General features: G+C 39.5%; 1 protein-coding gene across 1 annotated transcript in view; it reads right to left on the bottom strand.

The window, feature by feature from the left end:
• OSBPL6 (oxysterol binding protein like 6) overlaps positions 1 to 15280 on the bottom strand; it is a 282887-nt gene that overhangs the window by 226690 nt on the left and 40917 nt on the right. Inside the window, 1 exon segment of the mRNA XM_056536461.1 lies at positions 11062 to 11202. The gene's annotated coding sequence lies outside the window, so the exon portion shown is untranslated.

The raw sequence follows: 15280 nt of genomic DNA, 5'->3' as shown, positions 1-15280 counted from the left end.
ACAGAGGAAATGCTTTTCTTTTTGGATTTCTCTTCAGTCACAACCACAGTGCTCTCTGCTGACCTCTGCAGTCCATTTTAGGAACTGTCCAGAGCAGGAGAAAATCCCCATAGCAAACATATGCTGCTCTGGACAGTTCCTAAAATGGACAGCAGAGAGCACTGTGGTTGTGACAGAAGAGAAATCCAAAATGAAAAGCATTTCCTCTGTAGTATACAGCCCCTAAAAAGAACTAAAAGGATTAAGATTTTTTTTAATAGAAGTAATTTCACAAATCTGTTTAACTTTCTGGCACCAGTTGATTTAAAAAGTTTTCCACGGGAGTACCCATTTAAAGGATAGGGGATAAGATGTATGATCGCAGGGGTCCATTTTTATTTATTATGGTTACATTTTTACTCTCTCATTACATTGTAACAGAGATATTACAAATGCAAAATAAGATACAATGTTGTCCACAGCATTGATGACATAACATCAATTCATAAAGAGAATGTAGTGGGTTGTTTACTGTGTTTACAGTCTGATAATCCATATGGATTGTATAATCTTTACTTGCAGTATGTTCACCACCGGTGAGCCGCTTCTGAGAAGCAATAAATAATTCATTTGTATAGTTTACTAAGCTTTCAGGCTGTATCTTAGCAGATATGTTAGCAGATACACTGAAGTTTAAAACCAACTTTTAGACCGGTTTCTTAGTGCTACATTACAAAGACCACTTAACATTCTTCAAGATTGCATGGAGACACTCATAGATACTCCACAGGAAAGGGCAGCCGACTGAGAATCCTCAACAAGAAAAAAAAAATCCCTTATCCCTATAGGGTAAGCGAAGTGGATGGACTGGGTTTATAGCAACCTTACAGACCACATAATGAACATATTAAAGTTTAACTGTTTCCATCTTTTTAACAAATTAGGAATAGAAGAAGTTTTAAGAACCCTTGTAATACATCTTTTTACAGAACAAAATGCCTCTCTCTCTACTTAGACTTATCTCCTCCTTCCGCCTAATGCAATGATCATACATAATTCACTAGTAAAAAGGCAAAGTCAAAAAAGGATTGTCAGCTCACTGAGGGACCGGATTACAGCTGCAGCCCAGGAGGAGGGAGCAGCTTCCGAAAAAGGCCCAGACACACATAGACATTGATGCTGTTTTTAGGAAGTGTTATATCTCAGCCTAGTTTTGGATTCACAGCAACATTGCTTGTAACTGAGTTATGGAAACAATTTACCTTGTGGTTCTACGATGTTTCCCTACTTCTATTAAAGGGGTACTCTGGCTTACAAAAATAATTTTTATCTAAACTTAAATACAACATTATGTGTGCTGCACCATTTCTGAGTTCTATCTAGGAACTCACCAGCCGGAAGTGTAGGAAAAGCCAATCCTCCCGCCATCTTTGTCTCCTGCTCAGGGCTCAGCCCCCTTGCAGGAAATGAAGACAAGATGTTTTGGCCAAGAGAGTGTGAGGTAGGCTTATTGTGCCATCTCTTGGCAAGCTAGTCCCCTTCCAAACCTAGCAGTGACTTTCCTGCTCCATATTTTCCATCCCAGTCGGGTTTAGGTAAAGTGGGCAGGCTAGGTTATGGTGGGCAGGTATAGTGTACAGTGATTGGGATCCCAGCAGTCTCTGCCAGGATGCAATAACTACTGGGAACTGTAGTTTTGAGGGGCTCATGGTCAGAAGTGATAGAAAGATGACACCAGGGAACAGCAGAACCGTGCAAGAGCATCACAGAGGGAATTAGTAAGTACTGTCCACACGTTGTGGAAAACGCTTTTATTATGAATACTGTATAGTCCACTGTGCTGTTTTTGGCCTCCAGACCAACTTGACCTCTGCATGCAGACTGGACAAAGGCCAGGGGCCCATATTCTCCAGATAGATGTGGGTTCTACCTCTTCATCTATTTAGTGGAATTAATTCTACTAAACTGTGATACCCTTGAGAGTTGATGGTTAACTGTAGCCTTATTACTGGCTAGCAGAGAGTATTCCGGTTCCCATTCCTAAACCAGTGCAGCAGCCTTCTTATTCCAATGTTTGGTACTAGTCTCAGAGGTCAGACTCATGATCAGAAATTGTGGGCATATTATAGTGTTGGTTGGCTCGAAAGTCCAAGTGAGTACACCACAGCTTTCCTTATTTGTACGTACAGTACAGATCTATAAGGAAAGCTGAGGAGTACTCACTTGGACCCCCATCCACTACATTCGACTATTCTGCACAGTCACCAAGGCCTGTCTGAAACTCACTCAAAATTACTGACATGACAGAAGCCTTAATATGTGCATTGGACTATGTATATTTAGCCTTTTGATGACATTAGCAGATTTGTGCTGTGCACTGTAATTGTTGGGCGCTCTTCCTAGGCATTTCAGTTTTATTTAGACATCATATTGTTACTTCCGGATGTGAATCCTCATTCTGTAGAGTCCAAAGCACTTGATAAAAAGGAACTAATCTCCACAGCTCAAATCAGCCTGATGGAAAGACATAGATCTTGTCTCTCAGTCTAATCTATTTAGAAGAAGGCTGCGTAAGGCAAAGATCAGCATTTCCACAAGCACATGCATATTTATACAGAGACGTTCAGACCGTGCTGCGTTCACTGTAAATTAGTAGAAATTTCAAAATTCAATTTATAATAGGATTTGGAATCTGATATTAAAATGGCTGTGAGAGTGCAGTCCTCTGTGCTACAGTGAAGATGCAGCTTTAGGCAATGCAGAGCTATTGAAGAACTGCAGCTCCCAGGTGGTCGAAACAGCCTTGTAGAGATTCCCAGCTGGGTCTGTAATTTTGAAAGCAGTAGATAGCAAGACACAGATACTGTGCCGTATAAATATTGGAGACTATGGATATAATAGTGAAAGTGTCCCTGTTGCAAACTCCCTTCTTTTAGCCAGAGTGGAGAGATAATACAAAGAGCAGTTCTCCTTCTGGAGGACCTTGTTCATTGTTCTGAAGACCCTGCCTTTAAAGCTTTTTAAATTATTTAGGAAATGTTACAAGTAACAGTTCCCTTTACTAGTAGTATTAACAGAAGCTGGAACTAGCTAAGGCACCTCAACAATAGACGTGTTGGACTGTTGACTTCCAAACAAATATATAGGTTGCTGGACCCATGCAAAGTTTTTATACACATCCCACCACCACATTGTTGAGGCCCATGGAATAGAGGTTCATGGATCATTCCAAATTGCAATCCCAATAATTATAGGCATAGGTGGGGATTAAGGGCTAAGGGGGCCCCCTACCCCTGTAATGTGTGTCTACAATTGCATAGTTACATTTTAAGCATAGTTACATCCAGTGCCTAGAAGATGAATAAACTGATTCGGAATGAATGAAATTAAACAAAAAAATTATAAATAAATAGATGAATCAGATTTATCCTAGGCCAAATTTTTAAGATTCAATTTAGGCAAATATGTAAAGTAGCAGGGATTCCTGTTAAAGAAAGGAGTCCCTGGTCTTGCACTTACTGAGCAGCAGGGCATATAGTACATTATACTGGGGTGGCCACAAAGCTGGATGCCTAGGCCCGCAAGTGTTCAGCATACAGCATATACCTCAGTCTCAGTATATTGTTCCCATGGTCCCCATAATCTAGAAGTACATACTCTTTTAGACTGAGCAGCTAGGCATACACCCCAATGTCTTTAACAAATCGTAATAATATGAAAAGGGCAATAGTACGTCTGGACTGCTGATAAGCTGTTTTACCTTTTTCTGGGATGTTATGGTTTGCAATTAACAACAGGGTCCCATATGACATCTTGGTTTCTAGCGATAAACTGCTTAAAAAGGCCCTAGCAATAAGTGTCTCTCAAATTACTCAGGACAAAGATGAATTGGTGTTTAGTAAAAGAAAAAGAACAGCAAAAATCCTGATAAAGTCTTAAACTATGACAAATAAGCATAAATAAATTTAAGTAGAGGACTTCATGAATGTCTAGATGCAGACAAAGCAGTAACTCCATACCAATCGAGTAACAATTAGGGATGATGCTCCTACGCTTAGCACAGCGGGACTTTATCGTGACCTTAAAGGGGTACTCCATCCCTAGACATCTTATCCCCTATCCAAAGGATAGGAAATAAGATGTCTGATCCCGCTGCTGGGGATACCTGCAATCTCGACTGCGGCACCCTAGACATCCGGTGCACGAAGCGAACTTCGCCCAGTGCCAGATGACTGGCGATGCGGAGGATTGTGACGTCAAGGCCACTTCTCCTCAATGCAAGTCTATGGGAGGGGGCGTGATGGCTGTCACGCCCCCTCCCATAGATTTGCATTGAGGGGGCATGGCCGTGACATCACGAGTCTCCGGTGCTCTAGACGAAGGCTGGGTGTAGCAGGGATATTGCGGGGGTTCCCAGCGGCGGGACCCCTGCGATCAGACATCTTATAGTGGATAAGATGTCTAGGGGTGGTGTACCTCTTTTAAGGAGATGCAGAGAGATGGCAAGTACATGCTATGTCTATCTACAGGTATGTGTGTATACATCTGATGGCTTGGAGATCACAAATCTGGCACCAAAACACAAGCCATATGACTCGGCCGTATATACCCCAGTGAAATATTATAAATTTTAAAAAATGATCTCTACCATCGATAACACACTGGGCCAAGCAGAGTTTGAAATTTAAGATATTGGGAACGTATAAATCAGGAAAACATTTACTAATATAATGCAAATCATACCATTTGACTGCAATATGAGAGCATCAAAGACATTTGATCATCTTATAGATAAAATAGACTGTTTTTTGATCATCATGACAGCTACTGGAATAATGGAGGAGCTTAGAAAATAATAAAAAATGATAAACCTTCTCTGGGTTCCAGTAGACAGAACTTAAATTAATGGAATTTGGGTGTACTTTTTTACTAGGTGAGGAACTGATACATATTTAAGTGGACCCTACGAAGTGTAGATTTATCATTGCATTTTGCACCAGTTAGGCATATCTCTTTCACTTGCATGAATTTTAAAGAGGTTTTCCAGCTTCATGAAACATTAGCAAAGGGGCAAGGGATGGTAAAAAAATAAATAAATAAATAAAATAAAATAAACTTATACTAACCCCTCTGCTTGCTCTTTGCCAGCACTGCTGCCTCACAATTGTTGTTTGCAATGTTATGCTGTTTCAGAGTTCCCCAGTGCCCCGGGGACATCACTGTGCATGAGATCCTGCAGTCAATCAACAAATGTCAATTTGTGCACTTTATCTTGAACTGAACGGCTGAGGTGAGCACTAGGGAAGTCATTGGACCACCTTTAACAGGGACTCAAGAGAGGCAGGAGCATTGGCACGGGAGCAGGTGAAAGGGTAAGTATAAGACTTTTTAAAATTAATTTACCATGCTCTGCCCCCTAGGTGAATTTTTTTATTCAGCTACCATGGTGCAACTATAAAGAACACAATACAGTCTCAATAAAATGGTACCCATATTAAAAAAAAGCACAAAGCACAGATAGATCCTTCTAACTATCCTCACTGACAAGAGGATCTATCTGTACCTATTCATAATAGTAGCGTATTCTTCAGAGTTCTGACATAGCAGCTGCACAATTATTACATTTTTGTTTATAGATAGATGTAGGAGCATACCACTTTTAGCAGATTGCAGGCTCTGGTATTGCTTGGAGTCAATATTAAAAAAAAATTTTGAGGCTGGAAAAACCCAATCAGTTTTCTCCCCTCATTTGTTACTTTAACATCTTCAACTATCCTGGGAAGCCTTTTAACAAGATTTTGAAGCCTATCTGTGGCAACATGTCAGGCACCGATAGGGTTAAGGTCAGAATTCTCGGTGTAAAAAAATAATACTTTTAATACTTTTCGTTACAACAGTGTGAAGTGTAATCTATTACACTCCATTCACAGCCTTTAATAGGGTCCTTTTAAAACATATACTTTTTTGTGGCTCATTTTTCAATTGCTACAATATGTTAATGCTGAAGTAGCATAATGTAGTACTTGTACATTTCGGTATGAGAATTACTGATCACTTCGCCTTCTCATGCATATATTAATCTATTAAAATGAAGAATATTTAGTCTGCAGAAAGAAGTATACAATAGTGTGCTGAGCCTAAACGATAAAGAATGGCAGCAAAATAGACCGAAAATCACAACTATGGTGACTTTACACCCTGCCAAAAATGAAAGATGAAAAATTAAAGAGGCGAGCTGATTGGTTGCTATGGGCAACTCAAACTTTTCCTCTGGACAGGTTTTTAAAAATCTCCCCCAATATTGTTAATAAGGGAGATAAATCCACTGGTGAATATTAGTTCCCCTTAATTCAATAGGATTAAAGTCAGCTTTAAATGGGCACTGTTGTTTCAAACTACTTTTAGGGGTATTTTTGATGCTATTCTGGGGTATCACAATGAAAATAACCTAACAACAAAGCAACAACATGGGTTTATGCAGGATCGGTCCTGCCAGACTAATCTGATCGGCTTCTATGAGGAGGTCAGTTATAGAATGGACTTCGGTGAAGCTGTGGATGTTACATATATGGGCATTTGATGCTGTGCAACACAAAAAGTTAGTACATAAAATGAGGAAACTGGGACTAGGGGAGGACATGTGTAAATGGGTTATCAACTGGGTCATTGATAAGAAGCAGCGGGTGGGGATCAATGGAGCTTACTCTGGTTGGGTGACCGTTACAAGTGGTGCACCACAGGGTCAGTACTGGGTCCACTATTGGGCTGTGTACCTGCAAGCTGAGTCCCACTGCCTATATAAGATGATTCACACTGTTCCTCAAAGTAGGCTTCCCTAATCCCTCAATACCCATTAAGCTCAGGGTAGCTGTCCCTTGTGAAAATATGACTGTATCCACAGGTGTATGTTCATTGTGCTGCAGTATATCACCCTTCTCCTTCCCTTTAGCTTCTCCACAGAAACAACTGTAGCAGCTCAGGGCTTAATGTAACCCTTGTACATTGAGGGGCGTGTATATCTAATCCACACCCCCTGACTATATAATCCCGCCTATCAACTAATATTCACTCCCATTAATAAAATTAAGTTCACCCCCATCTGACCAATTTCCTGAATTGAAACACAAACCCTCATATCTCAGGAATGGGAGGGCATATTAAGAAACTATAAAAAAGGTGTGTGATTAGGGCATCCTAAGTTTTGCAATGATAATGCAATCTTATTTTTGGGGTGTTGGCTAAAGGCCCTTTAAAAAAAAAATTAAAAAAAATCCCCTCAAATTCTAACTTTTAAGTAAGTAAATGTGTCCCACAAAAAAAGAATCAAAACATTTGGGAAAGATTTAGAAACAAAAGCACCTTAAAAAGGGGTACTCCAGTGGAGAACATTTTTTTTTTAATTAACGGGTGCCAGAAAGTTAAACAGATTTGTAAATTACTTATATTAAAAAATCTTAATCCTTCTAGTACTTAGCTGCTGTATGCTCCACAAGAAGTTCTTTTATTTTTGAATTTATTTTCTGTCTGACCACAGTGCTCTCTGCTGACATCTCTGTCCATTTCAGGAACTCTTCAGAGCAGAAGAGGTTTGCTATGGGGATTTTCTCCTGCTCTGGACAGTTCCTGAAATGGACAGAGGTGTCAGCATAGAGCACTGTGGTCAGACAGAAAAGAAATTCAAAAAGAAAAGAACTTCCTGTGGAGCATACAGCAGCTGATAATTACTGGAAGGATTAAGATTTTTTTTAATAGAAGTAATTTACAAATCTGTTTACTTTCTTGCACCAGTTTATAAAAAAAATAAAAAATAAAAGTTTCCAAAAGTTGGCTCCTACTCTGGACATTTCCTAACATGGACAGAGATGTCAGCAGAGAGCACTGTGGACAGAAAGAAAATACATTTAAAAAGAAAAGAACTTCCTGTGGAGCATACAGCAGCTAATAATTACTGGAATGATTACGATTTTTTAATAGAAGTAATTTACAAATCTTTTTACCTATCTGGAGCAAGTTGATATGAAAAAAAAAAAATGTTTTCTGCCGGAGTACCCCTTTAATTATTACCTACAGTCTGTGTATTTATGGGTCTACCTTAAATTTAAACACAGGTAAAAGGCAAAAGTTAAAGCATCACTGTTATTTTTTTTAAATGTTGAAATGTCAAACAGATGTTAACATTTTTTATTAGGTGGGGTCTTAGTGCTGAGATCCCCAACGATCTCTAGAGAAAAGTTAGTAGAGGCTCAATATGTCTGATTGCAGGAGACGGGCTCCATAGACATATAATAGAGCCTGTCTCCTGCAATTTTTTTTAATTACATTAACACTAAGTTAGACAATAAGAATGATAAAATGGTAATGTCTTGATGTCGCTCCATGTTCTCTAAACAATCAAATGGAGGGAAAAAAAATATATTGAATAATGCAGCTGAAGCAGCTTCAGAAGAAAATCAACCATACGCTACCTGCTGCGCACCAGCAATACTGCATTAACCAACAAATTACACAGCCCATAGGTGTTCCACACTTTGTACATAATGTTCTCGGCTACTATAACTTAAAATAAATCAGCAACAGCAGATCACACTATTCCAGAAATCCAATGGGCAAAAGTAACAAATTTCCATCAAAAACACTTAAAATGCTGAGCAGCAACCCACTCATTCGTGACATAGCCACAACGACGCATTTCAAGACAGGTCCTCAATACAGAGCAGGTAATGAAGGCAACTCCAGACTACATTGAAAATTCTATAATGCATTCAGACATTGTTACTGCCATCCCTTATAGGTTTCAAGCAGCACAAAGAGTACTTCAGATAATAAAATATAATAGCCAGTGAGAAAAAAAATGATAAATCCATCATCAATGTGTGATGACTGAACTCATTAGCATTATAAGCTTAAATGTTTGCTAGCTAATCAAGGTCATGCTGCCCACTGTTATCATGGTGATCAGTGACGTGTGGCATATCACATTCAAGCATCTACACATTTGCTGGAAGTCCTTTAAACCATGGCAATCCAAAGATTGCTTTTCTAATCTGAGAAAGATAGGGCTCTCTCAGCATTGACAAGTTTTAAGAATATTTCAATTATTATTATATATATTTTTTTTAAAGGTAGCAACTATGATATACAGGGAAGTCTTGGTAGGTAATACCTGATTTCCTGAAGTCTTGTAGGCTATGAGCCACTTCCAAATATGACAATATAATGGTATATTAATCCCTTAAGGACACAGCCCATTTTGGCCATCTTATCCTCTATCCAAAGAATAGGGGATAAGATGTCTGATCGCGGGGGTCCCGCCGCTGGGGACCTCCGGCCGCCATGCTGGATGATCGGATCTCCACGGCAGAACCACGGGTGATCCAGTCATCCATTTTAAGTGCTGCACTGCCGCAGATGCTGTGATCTGTATTGATCAAGGCATCAGAGGGGTTAATGGTGGACATCAGCGAGAGCCACAGTGATCAGGATACAGAGCTGACTAAAGTCTATGGGACTTAAAGGGGTATTCCGCTGCTCAGCGTTTGGAACAAACTGTTCCGAACTCTGGAGCCGGGAGCTCATGGCGCCATAGCCCTGCACCCTCAATGCAAGTCTATGGGAGGAGGCATGACGGCTGTGTCCCGGCTCCAGCGTTCAAAACAGTTTGTTCCAAACACTGAGCAGCAGAGTACCCCTTTAAGGCAAATCCACATCCTGATCACTGTGGTCTCGAGCTATGAGATTTAAACAGATATCCTACTGCCGGACAGTGATTGCAGTTATGCTTTTAATGGTATAATGCACATATTCTATCATATATGTCACTTAAAACATGCAGTACCACTTGAATCCATTTCTTAAATTCAGTGAGTCTGAGAAAGAAGGGGGTAACAACTGCAAGCCTGAAGCTTCATGGGCTGCCTTTTTAATATGCTGGCTGCCACATTTCATGCTGAACTATTAGCAATGACATTTTACATTTCCTTGCTTCTAGTTGTGTCTGTAGAAGGCACGCCAGCTTGTTAAAAGAAACTGTCATTACTTTCATGCTGCCTAAGTCATTGGATGGACTTTAGACAAACATGGAGAAATTAATTAACCAAGGCTGGATTCAAGGAGCATGAAAAAGATGACAGGTTTCTTTAGTAAAGTCTTGTGATTACTGCAGCCTCAGCACTAAAGAAGTGTGTAGGAACTATATTAACTGCAGAGAGGAGAAAGAAGAGCAGCAAGTATTATATATTCTATAATAAGGACCATCTCCAGGCTGAAGGCCCACTGTATCTTTAGCATGGGAGACAATGGTCTTTTCCTGGAAGTATATTATGAAGAAAACCTTGGCAATACAAATGGCTGAATTTTGAAGTAGACAACCCACAATGGCTCTGCACATGAAGATCTTAAATGGGCACTCTCATTAAAACTAATTTTTATGGTAAATAAAAAAATCTTTCTGATATACTTTGTTTAAAGAAAATGAAGTTTTCTATGTTTTGCGTTTAAAAAAGGCTGCCACTAGGTGTCTCCCTACTTGTCCAGAGCACAACTCCCCCTCTCTTTTGCACAGACCTTGGACTCCAGATGGCCTGGCAGAAGTCCAAAATCAGGAAATGCTGAGGGGTGTGTGTGTGTGCAGCCTTATCCAATCATAGCTCATCTCACCCTGAACTGCTCTGGGCTGTGTGTAGCAGAGTGAGGGAGGAAGTTCTCCCCTGTATGGCTTCAGATGATGTCATGCCTGGTAGGGAACGCCCCTTCCGAGTCTGTAAATCTGAACCTGAGCAGAAAATACAGAGCAATATCAAGGTAAAAAACTAAAATATAATATAAAAGGCAGGGTTGGTTAATCATGATGGGGCAGTGAACTGGGAGGATTATAATATTTATCAAGTTAATGACAGGTACTCTTTAGAGCACTGAAGTTTTCATTTTTCATTCTATCAACAGTTTAATCTGAAAATGCATTTATTTCTAAGAAACTTCACTTCTCATTGTATCTAAGAGGATGAGATCTATGAACCCAGTTACCTGGCTGTTACACAGCAATATAGTGTCACTACATATAATTCACATTATTGAACAGCTTACCTTCATCCGCTGTTGATAATTATGGACAGGAAAGCGTTAAGCCCATTTCTTTGTCTTTGCGCAGGTAGACGGAGGGGAATAAAAAGAAATCCGTTTTCCAATTCCACACGGAATCCGTGATGGAGTGCTTCAATTTGAAATCTGAAAGTCAAAATATATTAAGATATTAAGCGCTAATGCTTCATCAAACTACAAATAGACCTTTCTGAGCACAAAGGAATTTTGCTGCCATTACAAACATTATTTCATATATTTGTTCTAAGTGAAAAATATTTTGTAGCAGAACACTGGGAACAAATGTGCAGCGCCTTGGATACCAAGAAAGATAATATTCTAATTCCAAATCAGACATAAATGAGAATTGTGGCTTTGATAGGATTAAGCAGTTTTTTTTTTAAGGCTTTTGCATTTTTTCCCCTTGTCTGAAGATAAGACTAGTTAAAATTAACCATCTCTATAGAGTTTATCTCATTTTATTAAATCTTTAAAAAAAAATAAAAGCCTACAGTATACACATTTGTAGTATACATGCCAAGAAGGGTTATTATGCAGGGACAGGGATCTACTCAGCAGTAGTTTGTGTACTTACTTTTTGTGTTATGTAACGGTGGGCCAGAAAGCATTAAAGCTATGACCAAAGTATTGGGTTTGTTTTTGAAGGATGTGTTATTACGTTTGTCATTGTGTCAACCCAACCGTATGTTTTTTATTTATTAAAAAAATTCATTAAATGGCAATAACCAGCTTTATAAGTTAAATACTAATTTAAAGGGGTACTCCGCTGCTCAGTGTTTGGAACAAACTGTTCTGAATGATGGAGCCGGCAGCTCATGATGTCATAGCCCCGCCCCATCATGACGTCATGCACCCCCCCCTCAATGCAAGTCTATGGGACGGGGCGTGATGGCAGTCACGCCCCCTCCCATAGACTTATACATAGTTAAATCCAGCTCCAAATTCTGAATATTTTTTGTATCTCATCAAATATTTCAGGAATAATGTTAATATCACACCACCTGCTGTTTGTTTTTAAAAGCTTTTCTGTTTCCAGCTAATTAACTGTTTAGGTGGGTACACATGCTTAGTCTCACCCTTTCTCTCTCTCTTCTCCACCATGGTGTGGCGAGTCGGATGCCTCTGAAGCTGCATCATCATCTCTGCTTGGCAGAGAAGGAGTTTACAAGTGAAGCTGCTTAGCATCCACGCTAGCATTAATAGAGGTAAACACAGTAAAGCTATGAAAAATAAACAGTTGTGATTGAAACCTTTCAAATGTGTATCACAGCAACTTTTTTTTAAGTTGTCTGTCTCTGTATGTCAGAGAAGAAGTAGTCACAATTTTAAGCTCTTCCTCTGCTAATAAGAGAAATGCTGCATTTTCAGAAGCATCTGGCTCACCACTCCAGGGATTTCTCCACATACCTGGTGAAATGAAAGAGAAAAGCTTAACTAAGAATGTATATTGACTTCAGCAATTACTGGGGTAAAAACAGTAAAGCTACTGAAACGAAACAGCAGGTGGCATGATACTAACAACATTATTTCTGGACTATCTAGTGAGATGAGATATACGGTATATGTTTTTTTTTTAATAAGGCCTCCTTCCCATTTGTAAGGTGAACCAGCTCAGTTTCCCTTCCTGTTCTAGTTAAAAAGCCAGAGGAAAATTGATGCTAGAACTTATCCTATAGTGGTCAAATGATACATTCACGGTATCCTGCATGTCAATGGGGACATGGACTGATCCAGAAACTGGATAGCAAAAATGTGTATTACAGAGTTTTCCTATGCTGCTCTAGAAGTTTTGTAAAATAAAACAGTAAGAAAGACCAATGGATTTTTGCATCAGATGTGGCATCAGTAAGTCAATTTTAACACCAAAAACTGATTCTCATGGAACTGGTATATGTGGACCCAGCCTAAAAGCCAATAAATGTCCTGTGTAAAACAGCTGACGTGCATTCAATAATGAGGATTCTGAATGGCTGCAAGACTGATCAAGCCTTGCGAAAACTCTGGAAACGAGTACCCATCACCAAGATCAAGGCTCCCTTACTGTTGCTACTCAGCCTAGTTAACAATGCCCTAAGTTGAAAAATCTTAAAAATTTGTGTGTGGATTAATCTATAAACAATATTTTTTGTGGGACAAAACTGAAAAATAAATCAAAATCACAGCTTATGTTGGTACATAGAAAGCATTAACAAGCTGCTTTCTATGGATATATTCATATGTACCCACAGGCGCTACATGGGGATCATCATCATCTCTATATGTATATGTATATTCTTATTTATTAATGTTTTCATATTTGGTACCCCAAGTTCAAAATGCTTTCCAGTTAGGAATAGGCTATGAAGTAGGTAGGTGGTTTATAAACACATACACATTAGTGAATAGTCAGTTGAACCCACTGACTTTAGTGGGTTCAGCCTACTGTCTAATGTATATGGAGGCCTTCAAACTCTCCTCTAAGAGACATAAGCGTTAGGCCCATTGGATTTGAAAATGGATAAGCCACTGCCAGGAGTCCTCTCCTCTTTCCATTAAGAACACATGAACATTGGTCCATGCCAAACGTTCATGTGCCTGGGGAGATTAAAATAGATAGCTATCGGCCAAATTAATGTTCAGTCAACAGCTGTTGAAGGGGTATTGCCACCTTTAGTGCTCCCTAGCCTTACTTAACACAAAGGTTTTTACACAACAAACATTCATCACCGTTCCACAGTATATTCTATAAGTGTTTTCCCACTGAAGGCCTCACAAATATTAATACAAGGGTCTCAAGTTTTTCCTCAAATGAGAATGAGCTTGCTGACATTGTACTAGCCAAGCTTGAGTGTTGCTGCGACAATCGGGTGCCATGTAACCAATACACCTAGATGTTATTGTTGCCTAATTTTTTGCAATTGTTTTTAGTTGTGTGGTTAGGGTGCAATGAAGGGCAAATGTTATTACCCTAGGGGAAGACGGCATTAACCCCTTATGTACGTGACGCCAGGTCGTGGTTACCCTCTACACCACCCGAGATATGGCCACTAGTTCCTGGGCTAGGCGCGGGACAAATAATCACTTTGATGCAAAGTTATGGAACAACAGCAGCTTTACTGAGGCGGACAGATGGAATAGTCTTTACAGCTCCGTTAGGCCCAAGGAGATTACCAGTGACTTAGGAGACTTGCAGACTCGCTGGGACTTGTAGTGGACTTGGACTGAGTGAACCAGACACACGCTGACTTTAGCAGACTTGACTGACTTGACTATGACTGACTAGACTTCACCCCTGTGTTTGCTTACCAGGCTTTGACGTTCACCTGAAGGGGCACTTGGTGATTGAAGCGTGGCTGGGTGGTTAGGCCTAGGTCTCCCTCAGGACACCAGACACTCTCAGATCTTGACTGTACTGCTTCTCAGGAAGAACTCAACAGACACAACTAACTAGCTCCTCCCTTGGTTTATATGGGAGCAATTTGGAGGGGTCACACAAGTCACCTGGTCACTGACACCTTCCCTGGTTACACAGGACTTGGTAACAACATTTAAAAGGCATATGAACAGTAGAAAGACATATGAATAAATAACATAGGACACTATTAACCATTTAGGATACACATAATGAAGGTCCACACAGGACAGGAAGGGTGCAGGAGAACAACTCCTGTACTGGGCCACCACAGTTGTATCTGTTTCTGTAAAAGCTGTACCCAGCTTTCCAAGGAGTTACTAATACCAAGACAGGTTTGCTATATTAGGAGTCAGGGATGGCTGGTTGTCTGTACTTGTTGCTGATAAAATGGTCCAAATTTCTAACCAAAATGAAAAAAAAAAAAAGTAAAATATTGCAGTTTAAGGTAATCTTAAAGGGGTATTCCAGGCAAAATCTTTTATATATCAACTTGCTCCGGAAAGTTAAACAGATTTGTAAATTACTTCTATTAAAAAATCTTAATCCTTCCAATAGTTATTAGCTTCTGAAGTTTTCTGTCTAACTGCTCAATGATAATGTCATGTCGGGACGTGAGTCAACAGAGAGCAGTTAGACAGAAAACAACAACTCAACTTCAGAAGCTAATAACTATTGAAAGGATTAAGATTTTTTTAATAGAAGTAATTTAAAAATCTGTTTAACTTCCTGGAGCCAGTTGATATATATATATATATATATAAAAAAAAAAAAAACTATACTGAAAGCAAGTTACCTCATGGCTAGCAGCAA

Source organism: Hyla sarda, chromosome 8 (genome assembly GCF_029499605.1).
Source record: "Hyla sarda isolate aHylSar1 chromosome 8, aHylSar1.hap1, whole genome shotgun sequence".
Classification (NCBI taxonomy): Eukaryota; Metazoa; Chordata; class Amphibia; order Anura; family Hylidae; genus Hyla; species Hyla sarda.
This window is presented reverse-complemented; position numbering and strand designations above follow the sequence as displayed.